The sequence below is a fragment of the Canis aureus genome, chromosome 33 (genome assembly GCF_053574225.1).
Source record: "Canis aureus isolate CA01 chromosome 33, VMU_Caureus_v.1.0, whole genome shotgun sequence".
Lineage (NCBI taxonomy): Eukaryota > Metazoa > Chordata > Mammalia > Carnivora > Canidae > Canis > Canis aureus.
Window position 1 is genome coordinate 30,676,960 of NC_135643.1, and position 20,762 is coordinate 30,697,721.

Here is a 20,762-nt window from a genome sequence, read left to right on the forward strand (position 1 = left end):
ATGATCCTCGTTACTGCAAATTCGCCTACTCACTAAGGTCCATCTCTCATCTCAAAGTCTATACTCAAAAAGTCTTTCATAGTCATTCATGGTCATGTGCACAGCAGTGAATAATTTGACTTGCCGATGCCCACGTTCCCAGCTGAGGTCAAACCAGGCAACACTCTGCCTTCTTGTTTCAAATCTCATACAGTAAACAAGCACCCCTTCTTTGGTCTACTTAGTGTTACATTTTTTTCATTTTTGTGCCTTTTGTTGGTGATTTCACTGTTTAAAATGGCCCCCAGTATTGAAATGTGGTCCAGTGCTCCTCCATGCAAAAAGGCTGTGATGTGCCTTACAGAGAAATATGTGTGTTAGATAAGCTTCATGCAGGCATGAGTTATGGCTGTGAGTTTAATGTTAATGAATCAACAATACATAGTAAATAAAGAGTCTTTAAACAGAAGCACACATAAAACAAGTTATATATTGATCAGTTGACAAAATCATTATGACCAGAAGCTTGCAGGAACCTAACCCTGTATTTCCCCTGTGAGCAGTGGTTCAGAATTTGCTAATTCAGTGTTCCCAGAGACTTTATGAAACACAACTACTGCAAGTAATGAGAATCGACTGAACCTCTGACAAGGAACATGGATTAGAGAGACAGTATTAATCCATCTAGGCAATAGATTAGGCCCTGGGAAGAAAGCACTTTCTAGAATATAATCCATACTTGATACTAGTTGCTTAGGTGAATGATTATCTTCTTAAGAAATGTGATCTGATTTTGCTTAGTTTAAAATAAATGTTTGCAAAAATAAACATTTGTATTATCCCAATGTACTTAAAATTCTTTCTGATGTCTTTTTTCTTTTCTTTTCTTTTTTTTTTTTTTTTAATACTGTGGACTCTGCAAAGAGCTTTTCAGTCTCATTACAGTGAAAAATGGACATATGTCCCCTGGAGTATGGTGACTTTTGTATATGAGCCTTATGCTTGCTATATAGTACAGGGGAAACACAGGAAAATCAAAAAACAACACCCTTGGATCTCCCAAACCTGCTTTTGTTCAAGTTCTAAGTACAGAGGGACAGAGAGAAAGCAGAATCTGCAGTCATACTGACTTTACACAATGCACATGTTCAGGTGATACCTTTCACTCGGCCCTGGGCTGAATAAACTTATAAGCCTGTTTAAGAAGTAGAAAAAGCACGCCCTGCATCACCATAATAGTATGGTATTTCATCCATTGACTTTATCTGCTTATCTATGTATTCAAATAGCACCTCTGACCTGCTTCTCCACCAAAACAACACAAATTATTGGGTGTGACTTAGTCAAGCGTGAGAATGCACATAAACAGGGAAATGTAACTCAGGCTGTCAAGGCCCAGGAGCAGGCAGTAATAGAAGAAAGGAGGCAGAATGGGATCCCAGTAGACCAGTTTGCTCTCTGAGTACCAGTCCCAGGATGGCAATAACTGCTCCGAGTTATGTTAATGTATTAATGCCTGATACTCTCACCCCCTTCCCCCGTCATTTTCTCATCCTAGAACATCCACGTCTGAAACATTTCAAAAGACTCCTAACCATCATTTAAAACTTTATTAGATTTGATGAGAATAGATTCTTTACCTGATTTCTAGATCTGTTGGAAGTCATCCTAATGTAATTTATGCTGTTAGCAAATAGCCCATGTTACTCAGCCTATGGCTGTCTTCTGCTGAAACTTCCTGAACTATAGAGTCAAATAAAATGACATTACCTTCAATGAAAAATAAAAAACTAAAAAATATATGATCTTAAATATTGGGAGGTAAAGCCATTCCGCCATTTTATTTATTTATTTATTTATTTATTTATTTATTTATTTGAGAGAGAGAGAGAGAGCACAAGCAGGGGGAGGAGCAGAGGGAGAGGGAGAGGGACGAGCAAACTTCCTGCTAAGTGGGGAGCCCAACACAAGCCATCCCAGGACCCTGAAATCATGACCTGAGTTGAAGTCAGAGGCTACCCTGGCATCCCCCAATTCAGCCATTTTAAACTCATATCTTCAAAATGAAGAATGTTGTTCCTCTTGAACATGAATCAAAAGAAAACATTAAGAGTTCAGATGGCATCTGTTTTTGCCTATGGCCCTACTGAAGCCGATTAAAAGTTTTCTATTGACCTTCAGTTCCTTCCTTCTCTAAGCTGAATATTCCTAGTGTCAATACATGTTCACCAGACTGAATCTGTTTCCCCTTTACTAGACCTATCAGTAGGCACATGTACAGAATCTACAGGTATAGAATAGATTTAAAACACAGGAAACTATCACATAATATACCATGATCTTTATCTATATTTTTACTCTCTCACCTTAGGGCTGCCATACCCATGCATTTAAGTCAATCCTCAAAATTTAACACAGTAAATAAACATCATTATTTCTACCGAGTGCAATTAACTCCTAGGATACTTGTCATCTTTCTTTCTTTCTTTCTTTCTTTCTTTTTTTTTTTTACTGGTCTATTAACCAGTATTTCTTTCTCTTCTCCATACTTCTAATGTGACCTTATGGACCATACAGTCTAAGAACGTGTAAATTCCACATATATTGTAATTTCTGCTTACACTCTTAAGTAAAATTTATAATTAACAAAAAAGAAATAATCATTGTTGGGCTCATAATATTCTTGCATGGAGATGAAAATTCCTAGCTCTCAGGGTTGCAGTGAGGGGACCATGAGATAATGTAACTGTAAAATGTTAAGTGTCAGTATTTATCCTATTCAATGATAACAGAACTAAAACAAATGTACTGTTCCAGTGAATGCTTCACATGCATTAATTCATTTAATCAGTGCAACAATTCTATTGGATCAGTATTACACATTTTAAAAAATAAGGAAACTAAGGTTTAGAGAAGATATATAACCTCTTACCATTATAGAGCTAGTGAGTGCCTGAACAAGAAAGGATTCAAACACAGGCAGTCTGGCCTTAGAGTCAGATTGTATCCTGCCTCTGTACAACATTAATACACCTGGAACAAATATCATGTTCTATTTGATCCAACAGAGACAGTGCTTAATCCAAAGCAGTGCCTGCCTGGCTTTAAGTGGGTAGGTAAGATCTGTACTGAGTTTACATACTGAGTAAAGTCACTGAAGATGACTAATACACGCTGATATGAATGATTCCAGTACTTTGTCAATGTTGGGTCAAGTTTTAGGACTATGACGTGTCAAATAACATGTAGAACTATTCTTTCATAATCATTTGTTGGTACTTTGTTAAGAAATTATTCTTACACTTCCATTAGAAGATTAGTATTTCAATCTCTATCCTTAAAGATCAAGGAGTAATTCACAGGATAATTTACATTTAATATTACCATGAATAAGTCAATGTATCCATTTTTTAAAAATATTTTATTTAGTTATTTTAGAGGGAGAGCACAAGCAGTGGGGGAGCGGGGGCACAGAGGGAGAGGGAAAGAGCATCTCCAACAGACTATGCTGAGCACAGAGCCCCACACCAGGAGCTCAATTTCACGACCCTGAGATCACAACCTAAGCCAAATCAAGAGTCAGACACTCAACCAATTAGTTGATCCACCCAGGCGCCCCAGTGTGTCTACTTTTTTTAATAAGACCATTTGGGCAGCCCGGGTGGCTCAGCAGTTTAGCACCTTGAGCCCAGGGCCTGATCCTGGAGACCCAGGATCGAGTCCCACCTCAGACTCCCTGCATGGAGTCTGCTTCTCCCTCTGTGTCTCTGCCTCTCTCTCTCTCTCTCTGTGTCTCTCACGAATAAATAAATAACATCTTAAAAAAAAAAAGACTATTTTGTGAGGAGTCACATAAAAAGTACCAAAATTAGATTTACTGAGGCTTCAAATCTTTTGTCTTCTTAGACTGTATGTTCTTGTACTAGCATGGTGGAGTATAATGCAACAGCCAAACCAGTTTCCTCCTCTTTGCCAGGGAATGGTCCAAGAGTAAGGCATGTGACCCGGGCCTGGCCAATGAGATGTCATTACAGCAACAGAAGCAAATGCTTATATAAGCTTATTAAAAGCAAGTTATCTTGGAGTCTTCTCATCAAAGAGAATTGAAAGAAGGCACTGCTGCTGCCACTTCTCTTCTGCTTGGAAAGCTGTAGTGAGGACAGATGCTTGGTGATATGGGCAGCCATCCTGTGACCGCAAAGAAAACACTTGATTTACATTAAGGATGGCAAGACAAAAACTCAGAATCTGGAAAACTGATGGCATTATTAAACCACAAAATGACTACAGAGGCTTCCAATCAGACTTCTTCTTATATGAAATAGTTAAATGTTTTATGTTTTAAGCCACAGTTAATTATGTTGTTACTAGCATTTGAAAGCATCTCAAGACAGTTCCTTGATTTGCGGGTATTCTGCAAAGTGAACTGATGAGTATCACCCAAAGAGAACATATTACATAGAAGGAAATAATCTGAAATATATTATACTTTTATTCCACCAGTCAAACTTAAAACCATCTTAATAATATTAGTGTGTTCCTTTGTTCTTTTAAAGTTACTAGCTTTGGGGGATCCCTGGGTGGCTCAGCAGTTTGGCTCCTGCCTTTGGCCCGGGGCGCGATCCTGGAGTCCCAGGATCAAGTCCCGCGTCGGGCTCCCTCTGCCTGTGTCTCAGACACACTCTGCCTGTGTCTCTGCCTCTCTCTCTCTATGTCTATCATGAATAAATAAATAAAATCTTAAAAAAAAAAAAAGCTACTAGCTTTCTTTTTCCTTCTAAAAAATGACAAAAAATTATACACTGATTATAAAGAGTGACATGTGTCTACTGAAGCTTTTTACATGTTAACTGGAACATCACAATAAAGAAACATAATTCTCCCATTTACAACTAAGTGAGGGAAGTATTTAACAACATGGAATAATGTCTATTCTGTAGTAAGAAAAAAGTTTACAGAAAAATATGGTATGAACCCTATGGTAAAATTTTTGTTAAGAAGAAAAACGGAAGAGGACAGATGGCAAGAAAGAGTTTTAAAAAGATTTGCACCAAAATGTTAGTGTTTATCTCCAAGTAACATTTATTTTCTTATTTTTGCTTATTTGTGGTTTCCTAAGTTTTCTACAATATTATTTAAACTTGCTCCAGGCCTATCCATTGAAAGAAGAAATTACAACTGATTGAAGTTTATTGCTTTCAAAAATATTTCTGTGAGGGGCACCTGGGTGGCTCAGTGGTTGAGTGTCTGCCTTTGGCTCAGGTCATGATCCCCAGGTCCTGGGGTCCTGGGATCGAGTTCCGTATCAGGCTCCCCCATCAAACTCCCAAAGGGGAACCTGCTTCTCCCTCTGCCTATGCCTCTGCCTCTCCTTCTGTGTCTCATGAATAAATAAATCAAAATTTATTTAAATTTCTGTGACAGTACATGTCTTTATGTATTATCAAAATAATCCTAATACTTACTATAGAAGTAAAATCGTCAGGGAAAAAATAAAGGTTTTAAGTATATCTTCATAATTCTAGGCCTCTATGTGCATACAATTTAATTGATAAAGCAAAACAATATCTACATAAATTTCAGAAAGGATGGTAGAAACAGTAAACCTTTTAACCCAGCTGAATTCATGAGAAAACAAGACTGTCACTGGTCATTTTCACATGAAGAACAGTTTAAGATAACTACTAAAGACAACTGGTAAGCTATTGAAGGTCTGGCCCCAGATCAATGAAAATATAATTTATAGGATACTTGAGGAAACTACTATATTCCAAATGTCTTAGACTTTGCATAGAAAAAAAATATTTGGAGCTATCATACTGTAACTACCTAAGGAAAACAGCTTAAATCGATAACAGCACATTTATCTATGACAAACTAAAAACAGTAAAAAGGGCCTATGTATTCTTTTCTCAAAGTGAAATTTAATCCTAGAAAGGGCATCCAGTTGCACAATGTTTTGTCATTTTCTGTATTACACTGTGGGAAGGGAGGACAAGCACAATTTACTAGCCTCAGCATCCCTACACCTTGTCCCTTCAGCATTATGGAGAAAAGAAGGAACCTCTGAACACCAAATCCTTTGTGGGGAAGAAATATTCTCCACAGAAAGTTCAGTCAGATGATGAACTCTTAGATCTCTGAGGCCAACCATGCTATTCTCTAGCCATGATAGAATTCTCAAAAACATGATAATCTTTTTTTTTTGGGGGGGGGGTTGTTTCATGTAGTTGCCCACTGTGATTATTATTTCCTCTATGCAGTGCTGGTTCAAAAAAAAACATTGATTTGTCTGAATTACTCATATGAAATAACATCTACCATCTGAGCCTAGCCATTGCTTACAGTGTACTGACCCACCTCTTGTCACAGCAAAACTGAAGAGATTACCGTCAACATTTGCTCATTAAAAAAAAAAAAAGCCCAATAATTAGTAGACCTTTTTTTAAGTCACCACACTGTTCATATTATACAGCACTAAAATTGAAGCTTATTTTCAAAATAAATGTAAATGTTTATCAAGCACGCCTGGGTGGCTCAGGGGTTAAGCATCTGCCCTCGGCTCAGGGCATGATCCTGGAATCCCAGGATCGAGCCCCATGTCAGGCTCGCTGTGTGGAGCCTGCTTCTCCCTCTACCCATGTCTCTGACTCTCTCTGTCCCTATGTCTCTCGTGAATAAATAAATGTCTCTCTTTAAAAAAAAAAAAAGAAAGAAAAAGAAAAGTCAAATAAAATTATACAGTCCTTGCTCTCTCCTGGCAGGAAGTGCACCTACATATCCACAGACATTGTGCTGGTCAGAACATTTTATGCTTAGTAAATTGTAATTTTTAAACTAGGCTGGTAAAACATGTTACTCTAGAATCTGAAACTATGTACTATTTATTTTGGAGTGGTTTTCAAAATTAAAAAGAATAAATTTCTATAGCAGGAGAAAGCTTCCTTTAAAAAAATTAACTGAAAGGAGATAGGTATACCTTTTCTTCTTAGGTTACAAAAAGTCACAAGTGTTTACTAGTAAAATTTTTAAATTGACTTCAAGAAAAAATATCTTTTGAGGAAATAACACTTAAGGATACTTGAGTTGTCTATAGCTTAAGAGCAGAGAACTTTAAAAACTGCATCCCATATGATTTGGAACCATTCTCTTCCAATCTCTCCTCTCTCCTGTGCCCTTTTATTTACTAGCTGAGACAACAGAGAGGAAAGACTAATATGGAATGGTAGGTCTTCCTAAACAGTGGTAACATAAAAACAAAAGAAAATACTACTTTTCCTGTATTCAAACAGCAATTCCTCTTTTTCTAGAAGGAAGTTCAAAAGAAGCAGGAGTTCAAAGCAACGCCCAGGAATGATAAGATCTCCTCTACAAAGCAGTTCTGTAAAAAAGCTCTGTCACACACTCTTCCTAACCTCATCCCTGGGGCTTCGCACCAGATTAAGACACACCAGGTTCTCTGGATCCACACAGCATGGCCTCTGGACTAACCTTCATTTCAGAGAGAAACAAAATCCTTCTAGCTCCTCTAAATGAGATTTGATCTTCCAGGCATTCTGCAATTCTGGATGCATTTGTTAATGATGTATTCCAGGTATATGTACAGCATCTGTTTCCAGGTGCTACCAGGTCCCTAAGCCAATTATCCTATTCATTTTTTTCTCTCTAGAGACAGGTTTATGTTTAATCTCTTATCTTTATTAGATTAGATGACTCTTGTCTCTGGGGAACCTTTGCCCTATTAGATACATTCCTGAAGCCCAGCCATAGAAGTTGCAATGTTAAAGTCAAATTTATGTCTTTTATCTCCGCCCCCACCCTGCTAAAGAGGTATAACCCCTTCCTACTAAAAAATAATTAAACTGTATAACTTACAATTGGACATCAGTAGTATGTTTCATTTCTACCTTAATCTGAGAAAGTGTCTTTATTTGAAGATTGTGCAGTTCAATGTCCACAAACCGTGTTTCTGTTTAACTACGTTGCTTTTTTTAATGTTTATTTAAAAATGCATTCGTTTAAAAAAGTGCTTGTTACCTGATACCAAATACACCATTATAAAATGCAACTTTTATTATAAAAGCAGTAAACACATTATAGTTAATTCAAAAAAAGGGAAAAGACCACATGCATAACCATACCACCTGTACATACTCAGAATATAACATAAGAAAGATTATAGAAAACTGGAAGACACAAAAGAAGAAACCACCACCACACTGCCATCTTGATACAAGTATCTTTTACCATTTGGTATTATTTTCTACCCGATTTTCGTTCCTTGTACATACAATCCGACCCACCCCTCATTCTAAGTAAGTCTGACTTCTTTCTAATTAGATGGTTTGAGTGCTTAAAAAAGAAGAGTCCCCCCAAATTAGCACACTTTCACTACAAATTAGTCATGATAAATTAATACCTTTTCTCTTAAAAATAAAATTAGAAGAGAATATGTATTTTTATTATTTTTTAATTATTTTTTTCTTTTTAGACTTTATGTCTAAAGTATATCTCTGTGTCATGTGTCTGTGTCTTATGACACAGAGATATAGGCAGAGGTAGAAGCAGACACCCTGCGGGGAGCCCTATGCAAGACTCGATCCCAGGACTCCAGGATCACAACCTGAGCCATGCTCAACCACTGAGCCACCCAGGTGCCCCTTTTATTATTGTTTCAATAAGGCACCAGGTAATGTCTCATGATTCACTTAAAGACAAAAGAAAGTGTAAAGGATAATAAATCAGATACATTTGAATGTGAATGAACAGGCTTGGGTATCCATACCAATATGCATTCATCTATTTAACACACATATAGTGCAACTATATATGCCAAATTCGGTGACAGGCACTGATTTCAAAGCTAGAAGAAAAAATACTAATCTATTTATGAGTCAAATGCCTGCAAACCGCAAAGGAAGACCCAGTAGATTCTGATGGGAGAGGAGGGAAAAGGACATTTAATTTGCATTTGAACAGACAGGCTGGGACCAGGGCTACTTCAATAGGTAACACTAGGAAGGTGATTGGGAGACAGATTTTAAATGGCCTTTCAGGGATGCCTGGGTGGCTCAGCAGTTGGGTGTCTGCCTTCAGCTTAGGGCGTGATCCCAAAGTACCGGGATGGAGTCCCACATCCAGCTCCCTGCATGGAGCCTGCTTCTCCCTCTGCCTGTGTCTTTGCCTCTCTCTGCCTCTCTCTCTCTCTCTCTCTATGTCTCTCATGAATAAACAAATAAAATCTTTTTAAAAATAAATAAATAAATAAATGGTCTTTCAAACCAACCAAAACAATTTAGACTTGTCATATAGACAGCAGGAAACCGGGGAAGGCTTGTAGGGCAAGAGTGACAGGATGGCATCTGTGACTTCCTGCTGAAAGACCAGGTAGAGGATAGAAGTGAGTAAGGAGACAAAAAGTAGGGTGGAGGCCTGCAGGAAAACAGTGGCAATGGCAATGAGCCAAGAGAAATGAAGCGAAAGCCAGATCACACAGGACTTGTGAATTAGAATTGGGGAAACAGGGCAGGGAAACAAGGGCGTTGAAAAGACTGATAATCCGTCCAGAGGCAGACAACAAAGAAGTAGAGCAGATTGGAAGAGGTTCAGTTTGTGAAATCAATAGTCTGAGAAGACAAACTCGAAGAATGTATGATGGAATCAGCATCATCCAGAGCAGTATTTGCTAAAGCAAGTGTCAGAATTACCTGGGAAGGGCACCTGGGTGGCTCAGTGGTTGAGGGTCTGCCTTTGGCTCAGGTTGTTATCCCAGGATCCTGGGATCCAGTCCCGCCATCAGGCTACCCACAGGGAGCCTGCTTCTCCTTCTGCCTATGTTTCTGCCTCTCTCATGAATAAATAAATAAAATAATAAAATCTTTTTTTAAAAAAGAAGAATTACCTGAGAAGAACTTTACACAGTACCTGGGCCTCTCCATGGACATACTAATTCTGAATCTCTGACATGAAGCCTGTGCCTGTGTATTCTGAAGAGAAACAGCCTCCTCTATAGGAGTCTGGCCAAATACCTATTTAAGGATCAAGGACACAGCATGGTTCTCCAATTTTTTTTTTTTAACCCCAAGTTACCCTCATCAGCAGCAAAAGAACTCAAGAATTATGAAGAACTAGAGAAGAACCAAATACCAACCAAAATGGTGTCATCACAAACAATATCAGCAATCACAATACACAGGTCCAAAAAAGAATTCCTGCAAATGTGAATATATGAGCAGTAATTGAAAACCACTACAACTCAAGGTAATCCTGGCAGTTCTCTGACAAGTCCTTAAAATTTCCAGAATGTCCTATGTACAATAGCTTTGTGATGTTCCAAAGGACCATATGGCAGACCTTCTAGTAGATTAAAACTATAATTCCTTCCATCTGTATTATTCTCTAATACAAATTTGTTCATTTTAATGTATATCAACCAAGCTTTAATAAATTTATTAGAGTTTATCCTAGTCGGTCACATTTAATTGTCCAAACCAAAAGTGTGGGAGTCCTACTTTTTTATTTTTCAGATATTCGGGTTCCCAGTGGACTGCAAATAATATTTGAGAAATGGCTTAGAAAAGAAGGCCTAGAGAGGATATAATAGCAATTTTCAAATGCATACACGATGGTTATGTGGAAGTGGGAATTAAATACAGGTAGAGTCAGCGCTAGGACTATAATAGAGGAATGATAAAGGGATACAACTTTCAGGTCGATATGTAGGACAGCCTTCAACAATCAGAGCCACCCCACATGGAATGGACTTAGGGGGCTTAAGGCAGTCCTCAGGTTCTAACAGTAGATGACCAAGTTAAAAAGAAATTGCTTTACCCATTAGGAAACTAGTCTTAATGACTACAATACACATGGTAATCCTATCCATAACCTTCTCTGCAGTTTTAAAACATAGACACTTGATAGCCTGCCTAGGTCTTTCCTTCTAGTCCAAAGCACAAAGTAAAAATGAATAATGATATGAGGCAGAAACATAATATCCATTTTTTCCCCTTCTGTTTAGAGCCTTTACATAATGAACATTGACATGTTCAAACTTAAGAACAAACAGAGACAATATAGGTTAGTACCATTGATTTTTTTCATTGTGGAATATGACATGTTTGGGGGGGGCCATTGATTGAATAAAAGCATTAATAAAAATGTTTATGTAATTTCAGATTCACTGTGCATTATTCAATAAAGTAGGTAAACTTGTCCTCAAATTATAAAATGTTTAAGATTTTATTTATTTATCATGAGAGACACAGAGATAGAGGCAGAGACACAGGCAGAAGGAAAGGCAGGCTTCCCGCAGGAAGACTGATGCGGGACTTGATCCCAAGACCTGATCATGCCCTGAGCCAAAGGCAGATGCCCAACCACTGAGCCACCAGGTGCCCTCACATTATAAAATACTTATTGTAACTAGCTAATCCTCATCTTATTTATTCTATAAGAAATTAATTCAGCTTATAATGAAAACTTTAAAGTGTGTCAGGCAGTACATTGCTTTTGAAACTTCTTTACAAAGGAAGTGAGCAAAAAATTTGAAGAACATTCCTTTAACCTACAAAATTCCATAAAACTGTTTTCTGATGAAGCATCCTGCTGTTCCTAGATCTCTTCTTCATCCCTTACTTTTTTTTTAAACACTCAATATTTTTATTTTATGTACAATGAGTTGGCATTAAGGTAGGTATCTTGGACATCTGCAGTTAAGGTAGGTATCTTGGATGACCCATTCAAGGAAGTTCATCTAATCCAACTTAATGAAGCCTATATCCTTCGTGTACTGACAGAAACACTGGTGGCACATACTGAGGCCAAATTTCCAGATCAGATCGTGCCAGTTTGAACACACAAGGCAAGAATGAGAGCCCTGGCCAAACTTTCTCGTTTGACTCCAGTAGAGCTGCTGGTGACCCATCTTGCTCTCTCGGATGCAACGAGGCAAAAGAACTTTTTTTTTTAAAGGTTTATTTATTTATTCATTCAGGAAGAGCGAGAGAGAGGCAGAGACACAGGCAGAGAAGCAGGCTCCATGCAGGAAGCCCGATGTGGGACTTAATCCCTGGTCTCCAGGATCACTCCCCGGGGTTGCAGGCGGCGCTAAACCGCTTCACCACCGGGGCTGCCCAAGAACCTTTTTTTTTTTTTTAAGATTTTATGTATTTATTCATGAGAGACGCAGAGAGAAAGAGGCAGAGACATAGGCAGAGGGAGAAGCAGGCTCCATGCAGGGAGCCGGATGTGGGACTTAATCCCCACACTCCGGGATTACCACCTGAGCCAAAGGCAGACAGACACTCAACCACTGAGCCACCCAGTTGAGGTTTTTCTAAGATTTTATCTCATCCCTTACTTTCATGTCAGCACTAAGTGTTATACTGCTTTGAGGCCATTTCTCATAGGTGCATAGTTTCTACACTTCACGAAAATTCCTACCTCCAGGACAATAGGAAAGCACAGCATAACTGCTCTGTTATTGCTTCTCAAATGTGACTGCAGAAAAAAAAAAATTTAATTGATTCATTGCCTGGACATTTGGGTCATTCCATGTTAAAACTGCTATTGTTAAAACCACAAATTTCGGGATGCCTGGGTGACTCAGCAGTTGAGCATCTGCCTTCAGCTCAGGGCATGATCCTGTGGGTCCTGGAATGGAGTCCCACATCAGGCTGCCCGCAGGCAGGCTTTTTCTGTCTCTGCCTCTCTCTCTGTCTCTCATGAATAAATAAATAAAATATTTTTAAAAATTTTAAACATAACCCCCCCCCCCACAAATTCCAAGTATCTACAACAGTAGGCCTGAAAGAATTTCTCGACAGTTGATACAGGCCTAGGAGGACAGTTCACTTACAACTTAAGCATTTATCAAATTAGAGGTTAGTTATAAAACAGCTCTCATAGCACGGCACACTTTACCTGTGTTGCCGTCACAAGGAGGCATGCAAGTAGCCCACTGCAATGGGAGCTCCAGGTCTGGATGGAGACCTGCTGGTTCGTAACCTCAGGAGTTCTCCAGGTGAAACTGGAAACTGCTCCCCTGTGCATGCAGACTGAAGAAAGGGTTGATCACTTCAGATTGGTAGGTGGCAGTTTTAATAAGGGAATTTACAGATGAGGCTTGTCTTCAGAGGTCGCAGGATGAGCAGATCTTTTCACCTGCCCTCCAGAATCTTAAGAGTTTGTACAAAGGCCTTCAAGGGTTCAGTCATATACATAGGCTCTACAATATGTTACTCTCTCAAGGCTGCGCCCTTGAAGTGGCTTCGAGTATGAGAACAATGGGACAATCATACATTGCAAAAGTAAGGGAGGGGATGAAGATCCTCCAAATAAATGCCCAAGTCCAGTATGAGGGTCAACATGTGGTTATGTGTTCTCCATGACCTCCTTCAACAGGAGCTAAGAGAGGAAGGAATAAACACATGGAAGAAAATCTCCCCCATTTCATGGGAACCCCTAAGGGACAGACTTCCTTGTCTCAAGAATAAGAAAACTGGGAACCTTAAAGAAAGGACTCCACTTGGGTTTCTCCACCACAAGCTCATGGCAATTCAAGTACATAAGAGAAAACCGATGTGTTTTGCTCTCTTATTTGACTTCACTAAGAAACCAAACAGCCTTGCTTCTTTCATTGAAATTAGAAAAACAATGACTAAATACTTATTTGAAGCATAAACTTACAAGCACCTAACTCCAAAATTTGAGGCGCCTCGGTGGCTCAGTGGGTTAAACAGTTAAGCATCTGCCTTCAGCTCAGGTCATTTTCCTGGGGTCCCGGGATGGATTCCTGCTCAGCCAGGAGTCTGTTTCTCCTTCTCTCTCTCCTTCTGCTCCTCCCTGACTCATGCACTGTCTCTCTCTCTCTCTGCCAAAAATGCATTAAAATCTTAAAAAAAAAAAAAAAAAAAACTCCAAATTTTCAGCCACTATCATTTCACTTATGGATTTAGAATGATTTTACCTTTAGTGTGTGTAACATAATAAAGACGCTATCACATTGTGTAAATTATTAAATGGGATAATCTCAGGTGTTTTATTGGAAATAAATTAGTAATTAGCATCTATTCCCAGGACTCCCTCGATTTCACACTGTTACATGTGATAGAAGATAAAGCATAGCTTTTGAAAATGTTCCAAACATTCATAGTAGAGTGGGCACCCACACTTTTTTTTAAACTGCATTTATATTAACAATGTTTTCTCTTGCTGAGATCTTTTTTTTTTTTTTAAGATTTTATTTATTTATTCATGAGAGACACAGAGAGGCAGAGACATAGGCAGAGGGAGAAGCAGGCTCCCTGCAAGGAGCTCGATGCCAGACTGGATCCCTGGACCCCGGGATCACACCCTAAGCTGAAGGCAGATGCTCAACCACTGAACCACCCAGGTGTCCCTTTGCTGAGATCTTTTGAATTATAGATTTCCTAAAAGCAAAGCTGATGTCATACTTTTTCTTTTTCTTGGTTTTTCCTCCCAATGCCTATACCTTGGTAGTGGCTCCTGGGTAATAGGCCTTTTTGTCCTATTTTGGGGTACAGCCATTTTGGGGTACCTCAGTTCTACGAGAACTTACAGTTCCTCCCTTTTCCCTTTTGATTCCACTGAGCCTATGGTGCAGATAACAATAAAGGTATAATAAAAATTATATACAGTCTTGGACACTGTTGTAAGGACCTAATGTATAAATTGTCTAATCCTCACAACCTGCTAAAGTAGATTCCATCATTATCATTCCCAATACTATTATTATCATCTCTCAATTTAAAGATGAGGAAACTGAAGCAGAGGTGCTAATTAATCCACTGGCGAGATGGTCACTCAGTTGCTATGTGGTTGCAAGAGGGCTTGAACCCTAACACACTGGCTCCAGAGCCCTTGTGCCTAACCACCATACTATAACACTACAGTGAACACTCATCACCACATCTGTGGAAAACTGAAAAATAAAGCAAATAAGAGAGTCCAAAAATTAGCAGGAAGTCCAAGAGACTACTTCCTCTCTCTCCACACTGAACAGAAGCCCAGTCTCCAGGCTTTCTCTCCTCTCTCTCTCTTACTCCCTGGGGCTGTTGACTTAAGGTTATTTATAAAGAGATAAGCACAGTTGTTTCCCTTAATTCAGGGGGTGATGGAAAATACATTTCTATTTCATATATTTAATTAGTTCCTAGAAGTCACTCTAGAGAAGAAATTATTCACAACAGAGTAATCATGCTGAACAAAAGCAAAGATCCTTAATGTATCCCAAATGTAAGCAAATGATAGTTAACTAGAAAAGGCCTGGAACAGATAACTTACAAAAGTAAATGGAAAATAAATCCAAGTAAATTTTTTGGATCTCACTAGAAAACAAATATAAATTAAAGCAACAAGATGTCCCATTTTACATTAATTTATCAAAGATTTTTTAAGAGATCATCTTCAGGATGAAGATGAAGGATGTGAAAACTGTCTTTCCTTGCTGGAGTGCAAATTGGTTAACTTTTCTAGACATCAACCAGATGTCTAGAGATCATAATCCTTAAAAAGAGGTAATTCCCGGGATGCCTGGGTAGCTCAGTGGTTGAAAGTCTGCTTTCAGCTCTTTGGCTCAGGGTGTGATCCTGGGGTCCTGGGGTTGAGACCAGCATTGGGCTCCCCATAGGGAGCCTGCTTCTCCCTCTGCCTATGTCTCTGCTTCTCTCTCTGTGTCTCTCAGGAATGAATAAATAAAATCTAAAAAAAAAAAAAAAAAAAAAGAGGTAATTCCCTTGGATGCTACAGTTTATACCTCTACAAAGGAAATGATCAGATAAGTAAGAAAAATTAATGGACAAAGATAATCAAATGACTAGTTCTAATAGCAAAATATTAGAAACTTAGCATGATTGAAGATAAGGCAATGGTTATCTAAATTAATTTAAGCCCAAACAATAAAATATATGGAAAACATACTTATGGAGAGGTTTTAGTGGAATGTTTATAATGCAAAGAGGGAAATAAACAACATCAAAGTTGTAATGTGATAATATGTAAACGTAAAGTGCTCAGCACAATCCTTGGCACATAATAAGGAACTCAATCTGTCAATGGATGCACTGAATGCATACCATATAAAAAACTTGGAAACAAGGCTGAAGGAAATGTGGCAAAATAACAGTGGATGCCTCTGGATAAGAATTAAAGTTGTTTTATTTCATGCATCTTTACATTTTCTAATGCTTTCATGTCTTTTTTCCTGTATTTCTTTCTGTAGAACTAGAAAAAGAATTCAAGACTCACAAACAAAACAAATGAAACTACTTTTTAATCCTTCATACAGAAATGGACCTCAAAGAATAGTGACATCCCCAAGTCACACGTCTTTTTTTTTCTTCTGTCAACTGTGGGTGGCTTCTATGGATGGCTATTTACCCTGTACCCCTGTCTGAAGGAAAGAATGGTACAGGCAGAGCCAGGTGGAAATAAATTCCCAGAGTCTAGAACCAAGCTAAATGTATGAGGCTCGTGGAAGAGAGGCAGACAGAAAAACATGCTTTATAAGAAAGGTTCCGAATCTGTGTCATCACTTATGACAAAATTGGAATGTTTTATGATAGAAGCAACACTGAAGGTGACATTGCTTTCTCCACTTCTAAAAGTGTTGATGGATAAACAAATAACATTCAAAAATATTTCTTAATGATTTAGGTACTTATTTACCTATATAGTTTAATGTTCACTACGTTTATAGGTGTTTCTCGTAGTTATCCTGGCCTTAATGTGTTGAGGATACTTTAGTTAAAATTTCTTAGAGGCATTTGGGGGATCATTGATTAAAAACACAAGTTTCTTATATGTTAATAGTGCTAAAAGTTTAGATCCATAGTGTATTTATTCCTATTCAAATGAGGGGATGATTGAGGGCTTAATGACAAACTCTTCATTAGGCCTGGAGCCCATTCCAGTCCTTTTATCCCTACATGAAAATCCTAACCTGTATAACCACACTGAGCCCCATTTCCTGTTGTAAAAAATCAAAAAGGTAATACATCAAAGAGTGGTTGGGAGGATGTTTAACAGTTAACATATGTAAATGATTTTAAAAGAATGTCAGCGGGCACCTGGGTGGCTCAGGCAGTTAAGAGTCTGCCTAGGGCTCAGGTCAAGATCCCACGGATCCTGGGTTAGAGCCAGTCTTTGTAGGACTCCCTGCTCAGTGGGGTGTCTGCTTCTCCTCTGTCTCTCCCCCCTGCTCATACTCTCTTTCTCAAGTAAATAAATAAATAAAACCTTAAAAAAAGCCTGCAGTCAGTAAACAATTACGTACCAACTATTAGTATCACTACTTTAAGATAAACTCTACCCTACTCTTAAAAGATCTTTAAATTAAGTCTGTCAAAAAGTCATAAAATTGAGAGAAAACCATAAATGTTGATATTTACAATGCTTTGACTGAGCTTCCTTCCCTCTTATTGTAATGATAACCCCTGCCAGTCCAGCTTTTAAATGCTTAAGGCACCCAGACTTCAATAGAAATCTCACACAAATTAAAAAAAAAAAAAAAGTTCCAGAAGTAAACCTTTTTATCTAGAGCTTTCTTCCCCATTGAGCCTCCTAAAACAAGATCATAAAATTCTCAACTTCAAAGCATTCAATTTCACTGAAGTAACTACACCTGAACCCAGTTGGATTGGGCCTAGAATCTTAAAAACGTTTACATTTTATTAACATCACCCTACATGTAAAAGGAACAACTGGGCCTACCAAAAACAAAAACAAAAAACCTTGAAGGTTTCGACTATAATTAACTATTTTGAAGATTTTTTAAACTTATTTATAATCGGGATAAATCCAAGTACTGATCGGGATAAATCCAATTAATTAAACGTTCAACTTTTGCGGTTTTTAAATGCTTAGTAAAATCAAATTATTTAACTAGTTTTAAAAAACATCAACAAAAGTCAAGGGGCACCTGGGTGGCTCAGTAGATTGAGGGGCTGACCCTTGTTAGCAGCTCAGGTCTTGATCTCAGTCATGGGTTGAAGCCCTGTGTTGGGGTCCACGCTGGACATGGAGCCTACTTAAAAAAATTTAAAAATTGACAAAAGTCAATTAAGTTGGAACCTATTTTGCAGCAAATTTTATAAGTATGTCCAGTTCAGCAAGATGCTCTTTGAAATACTAAGAAATAAAAAACAAATAGTCTATAATGGGTATCAGTTTTCATTTTTTGAAAGACACTCTAACAGCTTTATGTGGAGTGTACTTTTCCAGGTAAATGCTTGCATCTCTCCTAACAAAGACACATAATAGGGGATCCCTGGGTGGCTTAGTGGTTTGGCCCCTGCCTTTGGCCCAGGGCCTGATCCTGAAGTCCTGGGATCGAGTCCCACATCGGGCTCCCTGCATGGAGCCTGCTTCTCCCTCTGCCTGTGTCTCTGCTTTTCTGTCTCTGTGTCTTTCATGAATAAATAAATAAATAAAATATTAAAAAAAAAGACACATAATAAACATGCATTTCATGGGTCATTTCATAGTCTTCAAAGAATGATGTATACTGTCCATTGAGAGTTAATGAATAGTCAATTCAAAAATTCAGCCTCAGAATTCAAAGGATCAATTAAAAAACCAAACAAAGCAAAACACTAGCTCCAAGGATGGGTGTTAATAAAGTTAAGGGTGGGGCAGCCTGGGTAGCTCAGGGGTTTGGCACTGCCTTTGGCCCAGGGTGTGACCCTGGAGACCCGGGAAGGATTCCTGCATCCTGCGCCCTGCCTGGAGCCTGCTTTCTCCCTCTGCCTGTGTCTCTGCCTCTCTCTCTCTGTCTCTCATGAATAAAATAAATAAAATTTAAAAAAAAGAAAAAAGAAAAGGGTTGAGCTAACACATTCGAAATTTATCTTTAAGAAATGGAGGAACACCTATTTTACTTAAAATGTGATCATAAACCAACATAAAAACAGTGAGATCCCCCCCGGCCAAAATACATTCTGTCAATGATATTCCCCTAATCATACTGCAATTAGCTACAAACTTTTTAGAAAGAAAAATACTAAAAATGCGAAATTATGGAGGAAATAAAAGTATTAGAAAACTATATAAGTATCATTCAGCAAAATTGCTTATATCCAGTATGTCTTATTCATCTCAGCAAAGGTAAGTATAAATCTTTTTCACTTGTATATTTTGACTGGTTGTGGGGGGATGGGCAAGGAGCAGACAGGCTTAAAGTTAAATTGTAGAAAGTTCACAGTGAGCGACTGATTAAACAAAAGTTTTTCCTACAAGTATTTATCATTCCAAAATAGTAGGATAATGAACCTTAAGACTAAAAATTGTGAGGGCTCAGTATAGAAATGAATCACGATATACACATAAGCTTGAACTTTGATGACTTACACAGACCCAATGCTTTGGAATAGCTTTTGCTCAATAAGCCTAAAAGTACGAATTCATTTTTGATTCTAGAACAATAATTTTTTTTAAAGGAACAAATCTATGTCTAAAATAAAATTGTTGGAAGTTGGGACGCCTGGGTGGCTCCTCAGTTGAGCGTCTACCTTCAGCTCGGGGCATGATTCCAGGGTCCAGGATGGAGTCCCACATTGGGCTCCAAGGAGCCTGCTTCTCCCTCTGCCTGTGTCTCGGCCTCTCTCTCTCTCTCTCTCTCTCTCTGTCTCTCATGAATAAATAAAATCTTAAAAAAAAATTATTGGAAGTTAAATATAATTAGATATGCTATTTAAGTTCTATGAGTAACTGTGCCAAAAGTTACATATTTGAACCTGTTTACACAATTCATATACAAATAAAGTTATGAACTGTAACAATTCAATAAAGCCATGTTATATTTTCATTCAGATTTTCTAGGGTTATCAATAGAAATATCCGTCTGTGGTATATGTAGGTAACTTTTTTTTTTAAGATTTTATTTATGTATTCATGAGAGACACAGAGAGAGAGAGAGAGGCAGAGACAGGCAGAGGGATAAGCAGGCTCCCTGAAAGAAGCCTGATGTGGGACTCAATCCCAGATCCCAAGGATCACGCCCTGAGCCAAAGGCAGATGCTCAACCTCTGAGCCACCCAGGTGTCCCTGTAGGTAACTTTTTAAGGTAAATACCTGTGCTCTTATAACAAAGAGAAATGAAAAGTAAATGGGAGCAGGAAGATTTGAAGGTAGAGACTAGACCATAGATCAGGTAAAGGTAAAGAGCTAAGGCAAAGTTGTGAACTGTTGTCTAGTACTTTTTAACAAAGGGCAGCTCCGCGTATGTATGTCCATACGTGAAAAATTAAGTGGATCATTGGGGCAATTTTCAGATAATTCATTTAAGAAAATACTTGGACCTAAAATATCCAGATCACTGAAGCAAAGATGAATTCTTGAATTAAATGACTAGTGAGTGCCACACTCCTTCATTTTGCTTTGTTGGCTAAAGATTGACTAGATGATTATTTTATGACCTCCTAGTATTTCTAAGTCTTCATCCCCCACCTCTCACCCCACAGCTCTTTCCATCTAACTTGAAAGAATCTTCTTTTGAGGTAGTATGCAAAACAACTCTGAGATCTGGAATGGGTTGACTTTGAAGTTAATTGACAATGTGATCACGATACCTTTAGAATTATCATCATCCAACACTAAAAGCAACATGCAAGAAGGCTTCTTCACAAAATTTAACTCTCAATTTAACAAAAGGCTCTATGTAAAAATGTTATCATCATATACTATTTATGACTAATACAAGTATAAGGATGGGAGATATCATAAAATAATTTCCATTATCCCCGGGAATCCTAAAACACCAAGGACTG

At 38.2% G+C, this 20,762-nt stretch overlaps 1 protein-coding gene and 1 pseudogene across 3 annotated transcripts in view; both read right to left on the reverse strand.

Annotated features, from left to right (window-relative positions):
- The window catches only part of ELOVL6 (ELOVL fatty acid elongase 6), a 138,260-nt gene that overhangs the window by 111,674 nt on the left and 5,824 nt on the right, over positions 1-20,762 (reverse strand). The gene's annotated exons all lie outside the window — the stretch shown is intronic.
- On the reverse strand, positions 11,639-12,020 carry LOC144304233 (small ribosomal subunit protein uS14 pseudogene; annotated as a pseudogene).